Genomic DNA, 18751 nt, shown 5'->3' on the forward strand with positions numbered 1-18751 from the left:
ACTGCAAATCGCAGTACAAAAAAAATTGCAGATGAGATGTAACCCATTGAATAACATTGGTCAGAGTGCAGTCAGATTTTTTTTTTTCTTGCGGATTGCACTCATCTGTTTTTCTCACAAATGAGTATGAGCCCTAATAGTAGAAATGTGTAACATCAAAAACTTACCGAATACTCATCATGGGAATGTAGCCTTATAAGAAAAATATAAGGGTCAGTAAAAAATTGTATGTTTTTCTGTCCTCAAGCCTCTGGGCCAAATTTAGTCCATCAATGTGTCTCTATTTATTACACAACCGTTCCTGTGCCGAACCTGTTGGTTTATGGTTTGATTACTTGCTGTAACTAGATATAATATTCTGTAGTACGGCTGACTTTCCTGACTTGGCATCTTGAGCTCTTGTATTGGGAGTACATGAAGCTCATTTTATGAGGGCCATTAGCAGATAAATTAGCTGGGCTTTTGTCGCACTCCAGACTAGGTGGAAATAATTAACCAAAGTCTGTATTAACAGAACTTAATAAATGTGGTGACTTGCTGATCGTTTAAGCAATTGATTTGGTGTGGTCATTAAAAACTAAGCATTTGTTAGAAACCCATAGTTTAAAGGGAACCTATCACCCCGTTTTTTAAAGATTAGATAAAAATAGTGTGAAATAGGGGCAGAGCTGGGCTTTACATTACTGCCTTTTTGGTGCCTTTACACCCCCGTTAGGCTGCCGAAATACCTTTGTGAAGTGGCCGTTTTGTCCTGTCACTCAAGTTGGTCAGGTCGGATGGGCGTGGTCACAGCGCTGTTTCTCCCCCAGATCAGGCTCATCATTACGTTGGTGGCGTAGTGGTGTGCGCATGTCCAAGGTCCCGAATCCTGCACAGGGGTGTGAAAATAGCAGCGATGTCCGTTAATTCATTGGTGGTCGGTGGGCGCGGCCATCTTGCTTTGGCCGCGCGTGCGCAGAAGCGGCGCTCTGCTGGCCGCGGCTTCAGGAAAATGGCCGCGGGCATCCGCGCGTGCGCAGATGGCTATCGCAGCGGCCATTTTCGTGAAGCAGAGTTCGCATCTCGGCTTCACGAAAATGGCCGCCGCGATAGCCATCTGCGCACGCGCGGATGCCCGTGGCCATTTTCCTGAAGCCGCGGCCAGCAGAGCGCCGCTTCTGCGCACGCGCGGCCAAAGCAAGATGGCCGCGCCCACCGACCACCAATGAAATAACGGACATCGCTGCTATTTTCACTCCCCTGTGCAGGATTCGGGACCTTGGACATGCGCACACCACTACGCCACCAACGTAATGATGAGCCTGATCTGGGGGAGAAACAGCGCTGTGACCACGCCCATCCGACCTGACCAACTTGAGTGACAGGACAAAACGGCCACTTCACAAAGGTATTTCGGCAGCCTAACGGGGGTGTAAAGGCACCAAAAAGGCACTAATGTAAAGCCCAGCTCTGCCCCTATTTCACACTATTTTTATCTAATCTTTAAAAAACGGGGTGATAGGTTCCCTTTAATTACCTTATTTGTATATCTTATATTTTATTAAATAAAATGATTTAAGTAATGAAATGACTACTGAAAAGTGAGCCATAAAAACATTTAATCTGGTTATCACACTGATACCTTTTTTCATTTTCAAATTGTGATACTCCTCTCACCAATTCCCTTCTGTTCCTTTTCTGATGATCCCCAGGTATCTGCTCGTGGTCCTTCTCAATACTCTATTCTCATCTAGTTTGTGTATCGACTGACACCTCCTTAAAATAGGGAGTTGTTTTTTTTTTTAAAAGCGATGTGCCCACAATGAGCTTTTGACACTGCATATTTTTGCTGTGTCAAAAATGCAGCATCTTACAGTTCCAGCAAAGTGGATGTGATATGTTGGAAAACTCGCGCTCCCTGTGCTACTTTTTTCCTCCACGTAAACTGACCTGCTTTGTGTTTCAAATCTGTAAGGCCGGCGTCATACTAGCGAGTTTTACGGACGTATGAGAGGTGCAGAAAATACGGATTGCATACGGTACAATGATTCTCTATGGCCCAGCTCCTATCTGCCGTATTTTACTGATCCGTATTATACGGTCTTGTACAGCCATATAAATCCTACAAAGAACCTGGAGTAAATATAAACCCAAAAACATAATTCACTAAAACATAATTTTTATTATAAATATAACACACAGAGAAAAAGTACATAGACAAGGTGCTCATAGCGTACACGTGCAAAGGACTAAGACTACTGCAAGTTACACCATGGGAATAACAACAGGCAAAAACACCGTTCAGTATAAAACTAAATCCGGTTCAGATGACCGCATCTGAAGGTGTATGCATATACCATGTAACCCCTTATGCCTACATAGGCATAGGCATCGGGGCAGCTGGACTGACACTGGCACCAACGTAGATGGGTAAGACAGATTTAGGTGTATCTGCTCCTTTACTTAGCCTATGTAGGCATAAGGGGTTACATGGTATATGCATACACCTTCAGATGCGGTCATCTGAACCGGATTTAGTTTTATACTGAACGGTGTTTTTGCCTGTTATTCCCATGGTGTAACTTGCAGTAGTCTTAGTCCTTTGTACGTGTACGCTATGAGCACCTTGTCTATGTACTTTTTCTCTGTGTATGTTATATTTATAATAAAAATTATGTTTTAGTGAATTATGTTTTTGGGTTTATATTTACTCCAGGTTCTTTGTAGGATTTATATTTATGTGGAGTTGTACCCTGTGATTTATGTCCAGTAGAAGGGTGTTTCCCTGTGATAGATCATTCTGATATGTATCAGTGGTATCTATATTTAGGTCTTGTACAGCCGTAGAAAATCGCAGCATGCTGCGTTTGTCACCATATTGCGCAAAAAAATCGCCAATGAAAGTCTATGGCGGGAGAAAAATACAGATTACACACGGACCAGCAGTGTTACTTGCGAAAAATATGCAGCGGTGTTATATAGAAAAGCCACTAATTCAATTGCCGGCTTTTTTTCTCCTTCACAAACCCGACATATGAGACCTGGTTTACATACAGTAAACCATCTCATATCCCTTTTTTTTTTTTTTTTGCATATGTTCAGGACGTTCCCCTGCATTACATTCATTCACAACATTTTACAGACAGGAGCGACTGCATTAGCACAGCTCGTGGCTGTAAAATGATTTAACCCCTTCAGATTGATTTACAATTGGGACTGACTGAACGACGGAAGGTATGGGATCTTGTTGATTTTTTTATTTTACCTTTTTTTACAGGACGAGGGTCTTCAGGTGGATTACCAGTATAATAAAATATTAAAACACCCTGTTTCTTTATTTCATTAAAATACTTTAAAATAATGTGTGTGTGTTTTATTAACCATTTCGTACTATTGGATTAATAATGGATAAGTGTCATAATTGACGCCTCTCCATTATTAATCTGGCTTAATGTCACCTTACAATAGCAAGGTGACATTAACCCTTCATTACCCCATATCCCACCGCTACACGGGAGTGGGAAGAGAGAGGCCAAGTGCCAGAATTGGCGCATCTTCCAGATGTGCCTTTTCTGGGGTGGCTGGGGGCAGATGTTTTTAGCCAGGGGGGGCCAATAACCATGGACCCTCTCTAGGCTATTAATATCTGCCCTCAGTCACTGGCTTTACCACTCTGGCGGAGAGAATTGCGCGGGAGCCCACGCCAATTTTTTTCCACGATTTAACCCTTTATTTTACAAGCTACAGCGCCCAAATTTTGCACATACACACTACTAACATTAGTAGTGTGGAATATGAAAAAAAAAAGGGATATGAGATGGTTTACTGTATGTAAACCATGTCTCATATCCTGTCGGGTTTGTGAAGGAAAAATGAAAAGCCGGCAATGGAATTACCGGCTCCTCTGCAATCTAGCGCTGAATGAAATATAAATACAGTATGTGTGTGTGTGTATGTATGTATGTATCATATGAAGCAAAAATGACACAGACACATGATCCAAATTACTTGCTATATATTTACCCACATCATGTGTCTGCTAGGACTATCAGACCCATCATCATAAACCATGTATGTATGTGTGTGTGTATATATATATATATATATATATATATATATATATATATATATACACACACACACACACACACACACACACACACACACACACACACACACACACACACACGTACACGTACGTGTGTGTATATATATATATATGTGTATACATACATACATACATACATACATACATACACAGTGCCTACAAGTAGTATTCAACCCCCTGAAGGTTTACACATTTGGAATTAACTTGGCATTGTGATATTTGGACTGTAGATCAGCCTGGAAGTGTGAAATGCACTGCAGCAAAAAAATGTTATTACTTTGTTTATTTTTTTTTTTAAATTGGGAAAAGTTTTTTCAGAGGGTCATTTATTATTTAACCCCTCAACCCACCAGAATTCTGTTTGGTTCCCCTAAAGTATTACGAAGTAGTTCAGGCACAAAGAACAATGAGCTTCACATGTTTGGATTAATTATCTCTTTTTCCAGTCTTTTCTGACTATGAGACCCTCCCCAAACTTGTGAACAGCACTCAAACATGGTCAACATGGGAAAGACAAAGGAGCATTCCAAGGCAATCAGAGACAAGATCATGGAGGGTCACAAGGCTGGTAAGGGGTACAAAACCCTTTCCAAGGAGTTGGGCCTACCTGTCTCCACTGTTGGGAGCATCATCCGGAAGTGGAAGGCTTATGGAACTACTGTTAGCCTTCCACGGCCTGGACAGCCTTTGAAAGTTGTTTCCTCCCGTGCCGAGGCCAGGCTTGTCCGAAGAGTCAAGGCTAACCCAAGGACAACAAGGAAGGAGCTCCGGGAAGATCTCATGGCAGTGGGGACATTGGTTTCAGTCAATACCATAAGTAACGTACTCCACCGCAATGGTCTCCGTTCCAGACGAGCCCGTAAGGTACCTTTACTTTCAAAGCGTCATGTCAAGGCTCGTCTACAGTTTGCTCATGATCACTTGGAGGACTCTGAGACTGACTGGTTCAAGGTTCTCTGGTCTGATGAGACCAAGATCGAGATCTTTGGTGCCAACCACACACGTGACGTTTGGAGACTGGATGGCACTGCATACGACCCCAAGAATACCATCCCTACAGTCAAGCATGGTGGTGGCAGCATCATGCTGTGGGGCTGTTTCTCAGCCAAGGGGCCTGGCCATCTGGTCCGCATCCATGGGAAGATGGATATCACGGCCTACCTGGAGATTTTGGCCAAGAACCTCCGCTCCTCCATCAAGGATCTTAAGATGGGTCGTCATTTCATCTTCCAACAAGACAACGACCCAAAGCACACAGCCAAGAAAACCAAGGCCTGGTTCAAGAGGCAAAAAATCAAGGTGTTGCAGTGGCCTAGTCAGTCTCCTGACCTTAACCCAATTGAAAACTCGTGGAAGGAGCTCAAGATTAAAGTCCACATGAGACACCCAAAGAACCTAGATAACTTGGAGAAGATCTGCATGGAGGAGTGGGCCAAGATAACTCCAGAGACCTGTGCCGGCCTGATCAGGTCTTATAAAAGACGATTATTAGCTGTAATTGCAAACAAAGGTTATTCCACAAAATATTAAACCTAGGGGTTGAATAATAATTGACCCACACTTTTATGTTTAAAATTTATAAAAATTTAACTGAGCAACAAAACTTTTTGGTAAGATTTATGCATCTGTTAATAAATCCTGCTCTAGTTTGAAGGCTCTAACTTATTTGCATCTTATTAAACCTGCTAAATCTGCAGGGGGTTGAATACTACTTGTAGGCACTGTATGTGTGTGTGTGTATATATACACACACACACACACACACACACACACACACACACACACACACACACACACACACACACACACACATTTTAGATATATATTTATATATATTTTATATATGTTTTAACGAACATTTGAGCCCATAAATCCATTAGATGTCGGTTTTGCAAGCCTGCGAGAAAATATCGCAGTACGGATGCCATATGGATTACATACAGAGGATGCCATGCGCAAAATACGCTGCCACACCCTGCCTACGGATGACATACGGATCACTATTTTTGGAACATTTCTGCGTATTACGGCCGTAAAATACGGACCATATTTTCATACGCTGAGTGTGACGCCGGCCTAACTTGTCAATTTCTCTTGCGGGTACGCTGAGTTTTCTGTGCAGATTTGTCCAATAGGCTTGCATTAGATGTGGAAAATCTGTAGGTAAAAATGCGCTTGCGTTGGTGCATTTCAGAAATGCGTCAAAAATGCGTGTAATCTGCACGAGATCAAATTTTGTCAAATACAAGAAAGTTGTCAAAAACAAAGCCGTTTTGTTTGAAACATGACATGGCAAAAAGACAAAGCATCAAAAACACAATTTAAAGCTCATGTAAAAAAAGCACAATGAAAAAAGTAAACTACCTGATTTACTTAATAGGTGGAGAAAATCTGTAAAATCAAAAACTCCTCACGGGAGCATGAACCAAATGTCGTGATAACCCCCATGACTTAACAGTAAGTAATAATAATAATAATTTAATAATAATAATTTTATTTATATAGCGCCAACATATTCCGCAGCGCTTTACAACTTATAGAGGGGACTTATACAGACAACAGACATTACAGCATAACAGAAATCACAGTTCAAAACAGATACCAGGAGGAATGAGGGCCCTGCTGCTCGCAAGCTTACAATCTATGAGGAAAAGGGGAGACACAAGAGGTGGATGGTAACAATTGCTTTAGTTATTTGGACCAGCCATAGTGTAAGGCTCGGGTGTTCATGTAAAGCTGCATGAACCAGTTAACTGCCTAAGTATGTAACAGTACAGACACAGAGGCTATTAACTGCATAAAGTGTATGAGAACATGATGGAGGAACGTAATTATGTTGTTGTTTTTTATTAATAGGCCACACAGGGATAATTAGGTTAATGCGTTGAGGCGGTAGGCCAATCTGAACAAATGAGTTTTTAGTGCACGCTTAAAACTGTGGGGATTGGGGATTAATTGTATTAACCTAGGTAGTGCATTCCAAAGAATCGGCGCCGCACGTGTAAAGTCTTGGAGACGGGAGTGGGAGGTTCTGATTATTGAGGATGCTAACCTGAGGTCATTAGCAGAGCGGAGGGCACGGGTAGGTTGGTAGACTGAGACCAGAGAGGAGATGTAGGGTGGTGCTGAGCCATGGAGTGCTTTGTGGATGAGGGTAGTAGTTTTGTACTGGATTCTGGATTGGATGGGTAGCCAGTGTAATGACTGGCACAAGGTAGAGGCATCGGTGTAATGGTTGGCGAGGAATATGATCCTGGCAGCAGCATTCAGGACAGATTGGAGCGGGGAGAGTCTGGTAAAAGGTAGGCCAATTAGTAGAGAGTTACAATAGTCCAGACGAGAATGAATAAGTGAGACAGTAAGAGTTTTTGCAGAGTCGAAAGTAAGAAAAGGGCGAATTCTGGAAATGTTTTTGAGATGCAGATAAGAAGAGCGAGCCAGTGATCGGATGTGGGGGGTGAATGAAAGCTCGGAATCAAGGATGACTCCAAGGCAGCGGGCATGTTGCTTTGGAGTAATGGTGGAACCGCACACAGAGATGGCAATGTCGGGCAAAGGTAGGTTTGTAGAGGGAGAGAACACGAGGAGTTCAGTTTTTGACAGGTTCAGTTTCAGATAGAGGGATGACATGATGTTAGAGACAGCGGTAAGACAATCACTGGTGTTTTCTAAAAAGGTCGGCGTGATAACAGGAGAAGAGGTATATAATTGGGTGTCGTCAGCATAGAGATGGTACTGGAAACCAAATCTACTGATTGTTTGTCCAATAGGGGCAGTATACAAAGAGAAGAGGAGGGGGCCTAGGACTGATCCTTGAGGAACCCCAACAGTAAGGGGAAGGTGAGAGGAGGAGGAACCAGCAAAACAAACAGTGAAGGATCGGCCAGAGAGATAGGAAGAGAACCAAGAGAGAACGGTGTCCTTGAGGCCGATGGAGCGGAGCATAGTGAGGAGGAGCTGATGATCCACAGTGTCGAATGCTGCGGAGAGATCCAAGAGAATTAGCATGGAATAGTGACCATTAGATTTAGCTGTTAGTAGGTCATTAGAGACTTTAGTGAGGGCAGTTTCAGTAGAGTGTAAAGAGCGGAAACCAGATTGAAGAGGGTCGAGAAGAGAATTATCTGAGAGATAGCGGGTAAGACGGGAGTGGACCAGGCGTTCCAGGAGTTTAGAGATGAAGGGAAGATTAGAGACAGGTCTATAATTAGCGGCACAATTTTGATCGAGGGAGGGCTTTTTAAGTAGTGGATGTATGATGGCATGCTTAAATGAGGAGGGAAAAATACCGGAAGTGAGGGAAAGGTTGAATATTTTTGTTAGGTGAGAGGTGACAGCCGGGGAAAGGGACTGGAGGAGATGCGACGGAATGGGGTCGCTGGTGCAAGTGGTCGGGCGAGAAGATGCAAGGAGCCTGCTTACTTCTTCTTCTGTAACTGGTTCAAAGTCAGAGAGTGAACTAGATGCAGTGGGGGAGGGAGGACAGTGCTTGGTATGAAGAGATTGGGAAATGATTTCCTGTCGAATGTGGTCAATTTTTTCTTTGAAGTAATTGGCCAGATCGTCAGCGTGGAGATCTGTGGTTGGGGCCTGCTCTCTTGGGTTGAGTAGGGACCGGAAAGTGTCAAAGAGACGTTTAGGGTTATTGGACAGCGAGGTGATGAGGGTGTTGAAATAGGTTTGTTTGGAGAGGTGAAGGGCAGAGTTGTATGTTTTTAACATGAACTTATAATGGATGAAATCTTCGGGCAGATTAGATTTTCTCCACAGACGTTCGGCGCACCTGGAGCACCGCTGCAGGAAACGTGTTTGCAGCGTGTGCCACGGTTGTCGCCATCTGTGCCGAGTTGTTCTATGTATAGGAGGTGCAGCTTCTTCCAGGGCACTTTGCAGGGTTTCATTGTAATGCTTCAGAGCAGAATCAGGACAAGAGATGGAGGAGATTGGGGCCAATGAAGACTGCAAGTTCTTCATAAGTTTCTGGGTGTTAATGGCCTGTATGTTTCTATAAGTGTGGAAAGTGGGGATGACCTGAGCGGGATGGCAGTTCTTGATAGAGAATGAAAGAAGGTTGTGGTCAGAGAGCGGGAGAGGGGAGTTTGTGAAATCATCCAGTGAGCAAAGCCGGGAGAAGACCAAGTCAAGGGAGTTTCCATCTTCATGTGTTGGAGAGTTAGTATGCTGCGAGAGGCCGAAAGAGGAGGTTAGAGATAAAAGGTGAGAAGCAGATGGGGAGAGGGGAGAAGCAATTGGGATATTGAAATCACCCATGATGAGGGTGGGGGTGTCATAAGAGAGAAAGTGTGGAAGCCAGGTGGCAAAATGATCCAGGAACTGGTGAGAGGGGCCGGGAGGACGATACACCACCGCCACTCGCATGGAGAAGGGGACGTAGAATCTGACAGCATGGACCTCAAAGGAAGGGAATACAAGTGAGGGTACTTGGGGGATAACTTGGAAGGTACATTTGGGTGAAAGGAGCAGACCAACGCCTCCACCTGCTCTGTTGTCTGATCTTGGGGTATGAGAAAAGTGTAGTCCACCAAATGAGAGAGCAGCAGCAGCGGTGGTGTCTGACTGCTGGATCCAGGTTTCAGTAAGAGCCAGGAGATTAAGAGAGTTAGAAAGTAATTTCATGATGAACATTTTAGAAGGTAGATTTTCTCAGACACCCAACACTTATGCACTGAGGGATGAGAGGTGCCAATGACTACCTGAACTGGCACCTATTAAAATATCACATGTGCTCAATACCAGATATTCACTCATTCACTCACTCACTCACTCACTCACTCACTCACTCACTCACTCACTCACTCACTCACTCACTCATTCATCCTGACAGGTGCCTGTTAATGAAAAGTAAACCCAGGTATCATTTTAATCAGTATAATGGCGCCGACCTGACACTGTCTGTAGGTTAAGGTACCTTCACACTAAGCGACTTTGCAGCGAGAACGACGATCCGTAACGTTGCAGCCTCCTGGATAGCGATCTCGTTGTGTTTGACACGCAGCAGCGATCTGGATCCCGCTGTGATATCGTTGGTCGGAGCTAGAAGTCCAGAAGTTTATTTCGTCGCTGATCACCCACTGTCATCGCTGGATCGGTGTGTGTGACACCGATCCAGCGATGTGTTCACTTGTAACCAGGTTAAATATCGGGTTACTAAGCGCAGGGCCGCGCTTAGTAACCCGATATTTACCCTGGTTACCATTGTAAAAGTAAAAAAAAAACACTACATACTCACCTTGTGATGTCTGTCACGTCCCCCGCCGGCAGCTAACCTGCACTGAATGTGTCAGCGCCGGCCGGCCGTAAAGCAGAGCACAGCGGTGACGTCACAGCTGCTGCCGGCGCTGACACATTCAGTCAGTGCATTAAGCTCTCGGCAGCAGCGCGTAACCCTGTGGACGCCGGGGGGACGTGACAGACATCAGAAGGTGAGTATGTAGTGTTTTTTATTTTTTTACTTTTACAATGGTAACCTGGGTAAACATCGGGTTACTAAGCGCGGCCCTGCACTTAGTAACCCGATGTTTACCCTAGTTACCCGGGTGCTGCAGGGGGACATCGGCATCGTTGAAGACAGTTTCAACGATGCTGAAGTCGTTCCCCTGATCGTTGGTCGCTGGAGAGAGCTGTCTGTGTGACAGCTCCCCAGCGACCATACAACGACTTACCAACGATCGCATCGCTGGTCGTGATCGTTGGTAAGTCGTTTAGTGTAACGGTACCTTTACTGTGCACAATCCTGCTGACAGGTTCCCTTTAAACAAAACTTGATTTTTGAGAGTTAACGTGTAAGTGTAGGGTTTACTATAGCAGTTGCTGCCCCATAATCCTACACTTTAATGCAAGTTGGTACGGTTCTGAAAAGGCTAGATGGGCTGTGCTGACAGATGATGTGCTGACAGATGAATTGCTGTGCTCCCAATTACCACCCTTATCCACAGATAAGGCCTCTTTCACACTAGCGTCGGCACGGGGCCGTCGCGCTGCGTCGGCCCGACGTACCGACGCATACTGTGAAGAAAATGCCTGACGATGGCAGTGGAAGCAGTCTTAAGACACTTCCGCTGCCCCATTGCAAGGTCCGGGGAGGAGGGGGCGGAGTTTCGGCCATGCATGGGCGGTCGAAAATGGCGGTCCCGACGCACAAAAAAAGTTGCATGTACCTTTTTTTGTGGCGGCGGTGCGCCAAAACACAACGCAACCGTCGCACGACGTGTGGCACTGTGTCGCAGTGCGTCGGTAATGTTAGTCTATGGGGAAAAAACGCATCCTGCAGACAACTTTGCAGGATGCGTTTTTTTCTCCACAACGACGCATTGCGACGTACAGTGCACGACGCTAGTGTGAAAGTAGCCTTAGGCAACTGGCGCTGCATTCGAATTGAACATTTTTTGCCCTGATTCCTCACTGGTTACTGCTGATCAGAGGTGGTCCCAGCAGCTGGACATACTATAATCATTTTTTTATTTTTATTTTTTGTACATTTTATAGCCCCTTTTAGAACTTCGTATATTTTTTTATGTACAGTTGTACACGGATACAATATAGTAAACTATTAAAAGATATAACAGGTTTTTATTGCTGATTGACTTGATAGATTTTCTAGACATTATAGAAATTGTTCACAAAGTTTTGATTCAGGCAGAATAATAGATTTTTGTGTTACGAGTTCATTTGCTTCCGTAGGTCATTGCGGAGGGCTCCAGCTGGGGGATAACAGTAACCTCTGTGTGGGGAGTCCACATCATGCCACTAAATCAACACTCCTCCCCATGGCCACATTCCTGCTCCCTGAGCCATGATTGCACCTCTCTGTTAGGTTCAGTCCTGACCTACATTGTCGGTCCCAGCTGTGGACTGCAAGAAACTGGAATGATAAATGGTAAACTTTTTATTCTTGGGGCCAGCATCTGAACTATTTCAGCAACGCTTTTAATTTTACCTGTGGTCTTGGCACTTGGGCTGCTGGGGTGATGAAATGGTTTCTTTGAAGTTATGATTTTTCTGTAGCTTTTCTGTGTCACTGGGAATGCTAAATCGGATAACAGACATTTTTACTTTTTAAAAGCCAACATATTATGGCACATATTAGCAAAGCAAACAAAGAGTGGTTAACATTGGTAAAAAAAAGGAAACAAATCCTGATTCATTGTAAAGGAATAGTCCATGATTGTTTAAAATTGGGATAAGGGTGGGAAATATTATGAAATAATAATAATTAAAAAAAACATTATTTGTTTGTTGGAGTGGCGACATTCCATCCATTATTCACTTCACTTTTTTTTTAACGAATCACTTGCCTCCGTGTACTTTATGCATATTGTGGCAGTGCCAAGTGATTGGCTGCAGCGGTCAATGACCTTACTGTGAGACTGTCAAGTGGTTGTCCAAGGTTTTTCAAAATGGTGTTATTAGTATGCATGAGGGAGGTGAGCTGCTGACATCACTTAGGAAGCCCAACATTAATGGCAGATCCTGGCAACAGCACGATGTGTAGAAGGAAGTTAATGTTCTTTGCACCATTGGATAATAGAAGCAGGATGGTTATCTGGCGCTGCTCACTCCCACATGACAAGCGAGCATCTCCGGATAATCCCTTCAACGTAGCATCCTCTCATTTCTGAATTAAAGGCGATAACCCTTTTTACAGGCACTTTTTTAAATGTATTTTTTAACCAACATATATGTGTGTCTGTGTGTTTATATGCTGTAAATATCCCAGGCTAAACAACTAGTTTTAGTTTACGCTCTCTACTATATACATGTATGTAATGTTATGATTGCCATTCCAAACCCTGGTGGTCTGTCGACTTTTTCGTTTTGCAGAAATGCGTTTTATTTGTTCAGGATGATTGTTGTTTTGCTTAAATCTAGTTGAAATAAGTGACAAAATGCAAATAGCACCTTTTCTAAAATATTCTACATACCTGGCATTTGCTGCATAGAAATTCACAAATATTTCCAGCAAAAGTTTTTGTTAGAATTTTCCAGTAATTTTCTTGTATTTTAAAGAAACTCCCCTGGAGTATTCCTTTGGCTATTCATTTACCTAGAGACTGCTACACATGCTCCTCTGAGGCCACCATTGCCTCTTTGTTGTGCTGATTGGAGGGGTTTTGACCATCTATGTCACATTGGTAGCAAAAATGTGTCTAAAATATAGTTTTGCCCCTTCTATGTTGTTTTTTTTATTATTATCATTTTGAAGTATTAGTAGTGGGGTTTTTTTTTTTTTTTTCCATGAGGGCTATAATGCATCACTACATCAGTTTGCAGTTTTTAGTCAGACTCATAAGTATGACTGTCAGTGGGGTAACATGAATCTTAAAGTTAAAGCAGGATGCAGCAAACCCGTGTAATAAAGGCCAAGGCAACACAGGTACAAAATACTGATGAGACAATCTCTCACAACCTACCAATTCATGGAGTGGATGATTGCTTGGTATTAAAATTGCACACAGAAGTCTTGTATAGGGCGCTGGTCACACACAGCTATTGCATAGTGTCTGGCATACAGCGTTTTAGTGACTCCCATACTATTAGATTAGGCGTGGCTGCCCAGCACTATGTAAGTGCACCCCACCAGGATGTGATGCAACTACTGCACCTACTATAGTTATGCCACAGACGACTGTGAATGTTAGGGCTTGTTAACAGGCTGCAAAGTTGTTGTTTTTGTTGTTGGTTTTTTTGTTGTTGTTGTTTTTTACCCTGTTGCGGTCTTTCCATGGGGAAAAAAACACATTGTTTTACAATGCAAGCAAAGTCAATGAGATTTCTGAAATCTCATGTGCATGCTACATATTATGTCCTTGTGGATTTGAACCATTGATGTTTTTTTTTTTTTTCCTTAAAATCTTCAAGTCAATTCTGAATTTTTTTTATGTGGCATTTTTCTCCCTATCAAATTAATGGGGAAAAACTTGTGTAAAAAAAAAAGTGTCAAACGCATTTATTTTAGGAAGCGTTTTTCCTGTCAACACTCTGCTCACTACGCAGTGGGCATGCTGTTATTGCTCCCCTGCCCCTTGACTGACACACAAGCTGTAGAGCTAGCTGTCTCCTGAGGTAGGTGCATACGGTCAGTAAATGCTGCTGGTTGGACGCTGCATACCTCCATAGCGTCCAACTTGCGGCGGCCAGATGTTACAGCATGGTGGAGGGGATTTGAAGAAACCCTATGCCCAATATGCATCCAGAGACGCCCATGGCTCAACTATGGAGATGGGCATGCGGCGGCACGTCTTTCCAGACCGCAGCATGTCTATTTATCTTGTGGAGGTCTTCAGGTAATTATTTGCAGGTAATTGGTGTTTTTTTTTTTTTTAGATGACTGATTTCGTTTAGTGAAGCACTCCCATCAGTTTTTATCGTTTTATCCTTTAATGTATTGCAGTGATCATATTATATAGCACTGTGTACTTAAAATTGCTCATTTTGCTTTTCTACCCAGCTAATTGTTCTTTTTCATTATGTCTGTGACAACATGTGATTTACAACTGACTAGCTGAATCCTTTTAAAGGGAACCTATCACCCCGTTTTTTTCGGTATGAGATAAAAATACTGTTAAATATGGCCTGAGCTGTGCATTACAATAGTGTAGTTTGTGGACCCCGATTCCCCACCTATGCTGCCGAAATACGTTACCAAAGTAGTCATTTTCGCCTGTCAATCAGGCTGGTCAGGTCGGATGGGCGTGGCTTCTTCCCCCAGATATTGCGTAGTTTTCCGTTGGTGGCGTAGTGGTGTGCGCATGTCCAAGGTCCCCAATCCTGCACGGGGGGGGGTGAAAATAGCAGCGATGTCCGTTATTCCATTGGTGGTCGGTGGGCGCGGCCATCTTCCTTTGGCCGCGCGTGCGCAGAAGCGGCGCTCTGCTGGCCGCGGCTTCAGGAAAATGGCCGCGGGATGCAGCGCATGCGCAGATGGAGATCGCGGCGGCCATTTTCCTGAAGCCGCGGCCAGCAGAGCGCCGCTTCTGCGCACGCGCGGCCAAAGGAAGATGGCCGCGCCCACCGACCACCAATGGAATAACGGACATCGCTGCTATTTTCACCCCCCCGTGCAGGATTGGGGACCTTGGACATGCGCACACCACTACGCCACCAACGGAAAACTACGCAATATCTGGGGGAAGAAGCCACGCCCATCCGACCTGACCAGCCTGATTGACAGGCGAAAATGACTACTTTGGTAACGTATTTCGGCAGCATAGGTGGGGAATCGGGGTCCACAAACTACACTATTGTAATGCACAGCTCAGGCCCTATTTAACAGTATTTTTATCTCATACCGAAAAAAACGGGGTGATAGGTTCCCTTTAAGCTCTAAATAGAAACAGGAGGACCGTTTTCTCGGCACAAGTCATCACTGCAAAAGTCCATGGCAGAGGGAGTAGCTGGGTCAAGAGTTGAAGAACGCCAAAATATATGCAGGGAATATAGACTTCCGGTTTCTACATAAAGCACAGAAAGGAGAAGAATTAGCTAGGTAGAAAGGCAAAATGAGCAGTTGTAAGTACACAGCGCTACATAACATGATTGCAATATACTTTGAGGATATAATCTTTGTGGCCCCTTGTGAGACTAGGCAAGATAAGGGATGCCAGATTCCCAAACCAGAAAGTATCTTAAAATGATATAAAAGTACTTCTACAAAAAAAAATAATAATTCAAACCTGTATAAATATTGCTACGGCTAGTGTAGATTTATGTAAATGCTTCTCCACAATCTAGTGTTTATTCACATGCACGTTACATCCAATCTGTTCTCCGCCTCAGCTGTCTAGTGCAATAGTGAGAGTGCAGGACCGAATATTGGTTGCCTTTCAGCAGGTTCCATACAGGCAATGACGGTATTATGCGCAGTACAACACGTTCTCTGTTCTGCTGTGATTTCACTGGGCAGGGAAGCTCTGAATAAGCTCCTGAAATGATGCACTGTAAATGTATACTACTGTTCTGTGACACTGCTATTCCCCTTGTACTTTGACCTTTTCATAATGGATTCTGTTGATGGTTCGCGGTGTACACAACCCCCAGTATTTCTTGCACAGAAGCGGCCACTGTGCCTTTATATTTCAGGTGTCCCTTATTCCTGGCTAGTGCGTAAGCCATTTGCAGAACTTTCTACAGATCTGTTCAACCTTCTTGTTTAAAGTGGTAAAAAATAAGCTGTTTTGATTCCGTCTCTGAACTATCGCATGGTCATACCAGATTATCACTGCGTGATTTTGTTTGTAGCAGCGCCATTTACCCAGCGACTCCGGTCGCATCACACGTGCGCCTACGTGGACAGGACTTCTTGCTGCATCCAGGCTACCCTACCAATATTGGAATTTATTGAGACAGGATTAACGTTTCTCCCTGCACCATATCTCTTATATTTGTTCTGATGAAGGTCCGGATGTGGACCGAAAACGTTCGACTTGCCTTTATGGATGCACTTCAATAAACCTTTTGCATATGATAACTATTCATCTAGAGTGCCAAGTTTTTTCGGATTTGGATTTGTTTGTAGCAAGGGCAGCTTAAAGGGAACCTGTCAGCAGGGTTGTGCACAGTAACCTACAGACACTGTCAGGTCGGCGCCGTTATACTGATTTAAAATACCTTGTGATGAAATCCGTCTTGTGGTGGTTGTTAAATCTTCATTTGCAGTTTTCAGTTAGAGATTCTTGTTCTCCAGGGCAGCCTGTAGGGGGGCTTTGTGGTTCTCGTATTCATCCTTATGGGCTTAACTGACAGGTCACGCTGATCCTTTAGTGACCTGCCTCCTATTTTAAATATTGTGCTTGCGCAGTTCATATTGTGGCCTTTAAAACAAAAAATGTAACAGCAAAGTGGCACTGGCAGCACATGCACAGTAGCATCTATCAGCAAGCAGTAGATGCTACTGCTTTCCAAAGACATTTTGCTGTAGTTATTGTTGTGTTTTTTTCTTGTTTTTTTAAGGCCACAATATGAACTACACAAGCACAAAATTTAAAATAGGAGGCAGGTGACTGATCAGTGACCTGTCATAAGCCCATACAGAGGAATATGTAAGCAGAACACCTCATGAAGATCCACTCCTCGGGCACCCCTGAGCACGAGCATATCATTAACTCAAAACTGAAAATAAAGGTTAAACAACCACAAGACGGATTTCATCAACCAAGGTATCATTTTAACCTGTATCACAGCGCCGACCTGACACTGTGTGTAGTTTACTGTGCATAGTGCTTTATTGATTACAAATCTTCATGTAGCAATGACCGTGAGTGCAGCATGGAGCATATGCAATGGCATAAATAGATTCTGATGCCCCATCCCCATCATCTCCCTCATCCTAGTATATACAGTACAGACCAAAAATTTGGACACACCTTCTCATTTAAAGGTTTTTCTGTATTTTCATGACTATGAAAATTGTACATTCACACTGAAGGCATCAAAACTATGAATTGACACGTGGAATTATATACTTAATTTTAGTTGTTTCACACCTTTTTGTTATGTCTTATATTCTAGGTTCTTCAGGGTAGCCACCTTTTGCTTTGATGACTGCTTTGCACACTCTTGGCATTCTCTTGATGAGCTTCAAGAGGTAGTCAACGGGAATGATCTTCCAACAATCTTGAAGGAGTTCCCAGAGATGCTTAGCACTTGTTGGCCCTTTTGCCTTCACTCTGCGGTCCAGCTCACCCCAAACCATCTCAATTGGGTTCGGGTCTGGGGACTGTGGAGGCCAGGTCATCTGGCGTAGCACCCCATCAGTCTCCTTCTTGGTCAAATAGCCCTTACACAGCCTGGAGGTATGTTTGGGGTCATTGTCCTGTTGAAACATAAATGATGGTCCAACTAAACGCAAACCGGATGGAATAGCATGCTGCTGCAAGATGCTGTGGTAGCCATGCTGGTTCAGTATGCCTTCAGTTTTGAATAAATCCCCAACAGTGTCACCAGCAAAGCACCCCCACACCATCACACCTCCTCCTCCATGCTTCACGGTGGGAACCAGGCATGTAGAGTCCATCCATTCACGTTTTCTGCGTCGCACAAAGACACGGTGATTGGAACCAAAGATCTCAAATTTGGACTCATCAGACCAAAGCACAGATCTCCACTGGTCTAATGTCCATTCCTTGTGTTCTTTAGCCCAAACAAGTCTCTTCTGCTTGTTGCCTGTCCTTAGCAGTGGTTTCCTAGCAGCTACTTTACCATGAAGGCCTGCTGCACAATGTCTCCTCTTAACAGTTGTTGTAGAGATGTGTCTGCTGCTAGAACTCTGTGTGGCACTGACCTGGTCTCTAATCTGAGCTGCTGTTAACCTGCGATTTCTGAAGCTGGTGACTCGGAGAAACTTATCCTCAGAAGCAGAGGTGACTCTTGGTCTTCCTTTCCTGGGGCGGTCCTCATGTGAGCCAGTCTCTTTGTAGCGCTTGATGGTTTTTGCCACTGCACTTGGGGACACTTTAAAAGTTTTCCCAATTTTTCGGACTGACTGACCTTCATTTCTTAAAGTAATGATGGCCACTCGTTTTCTTTACTTAGCTGCTTTTTTCTTGCCATAATACAAATTCTAACGGTCTATTCAGTAGGACTATCAGCTGTGTATCCACCAGACTTCTGCACAACACAACTGATGGTCCCAACCCCATTTATAAG

General features: G+C 43.8%; 1 protein-coding gene and 1 long non-coding RNA gene across 2 annotated transcripts in view; one reads left to right on the plus strand and one right to left on the minus strand.

Annotated features, from left to right (window-relative positions):
- HIP1R (huntingtin interacting protein 1 related) overlaps nt 1-18751 on the plus strand; it is a 196494-nt gene that overhangs the window by 39242 nt on the left and 138501 nt on the right. The window lies entirely within an intron of this gene.
- LOC143810829 (uncharacterized) overlaps nt 11845-18751 on the minus strand; it is a 35092-nt gene continuing 28185 nt past the window's right edge. The window contains exons 2-3 of the long non-coding RNA XR_013223213.1: nt 12045-12134; nt 11845-11969 (exon numbers count right to left, since the gene is read on the minus strand). This is a non-coding gene — a long non-coding RNA (uncharacterized LOC143810829). The remainder of the gene's footprint in view (nt 11970-12044; nt 12135-18751) is intronic.

This window comes from Ranitomeya variabilis, chromosome 1 (genome assembly GCF_051348905.1).
Source record: "Ranitomeya variabilis isolate aRanVar5 chromosome 1, aRanVar5.hap1, whole genome shotgun sequence".
Lineage (NCBI taxonomy): Eukaryota > Metazoa > Chordata > Amphibia > Anura > Dendrobatidae > Ranitomeya > Ranitomeya variabilis.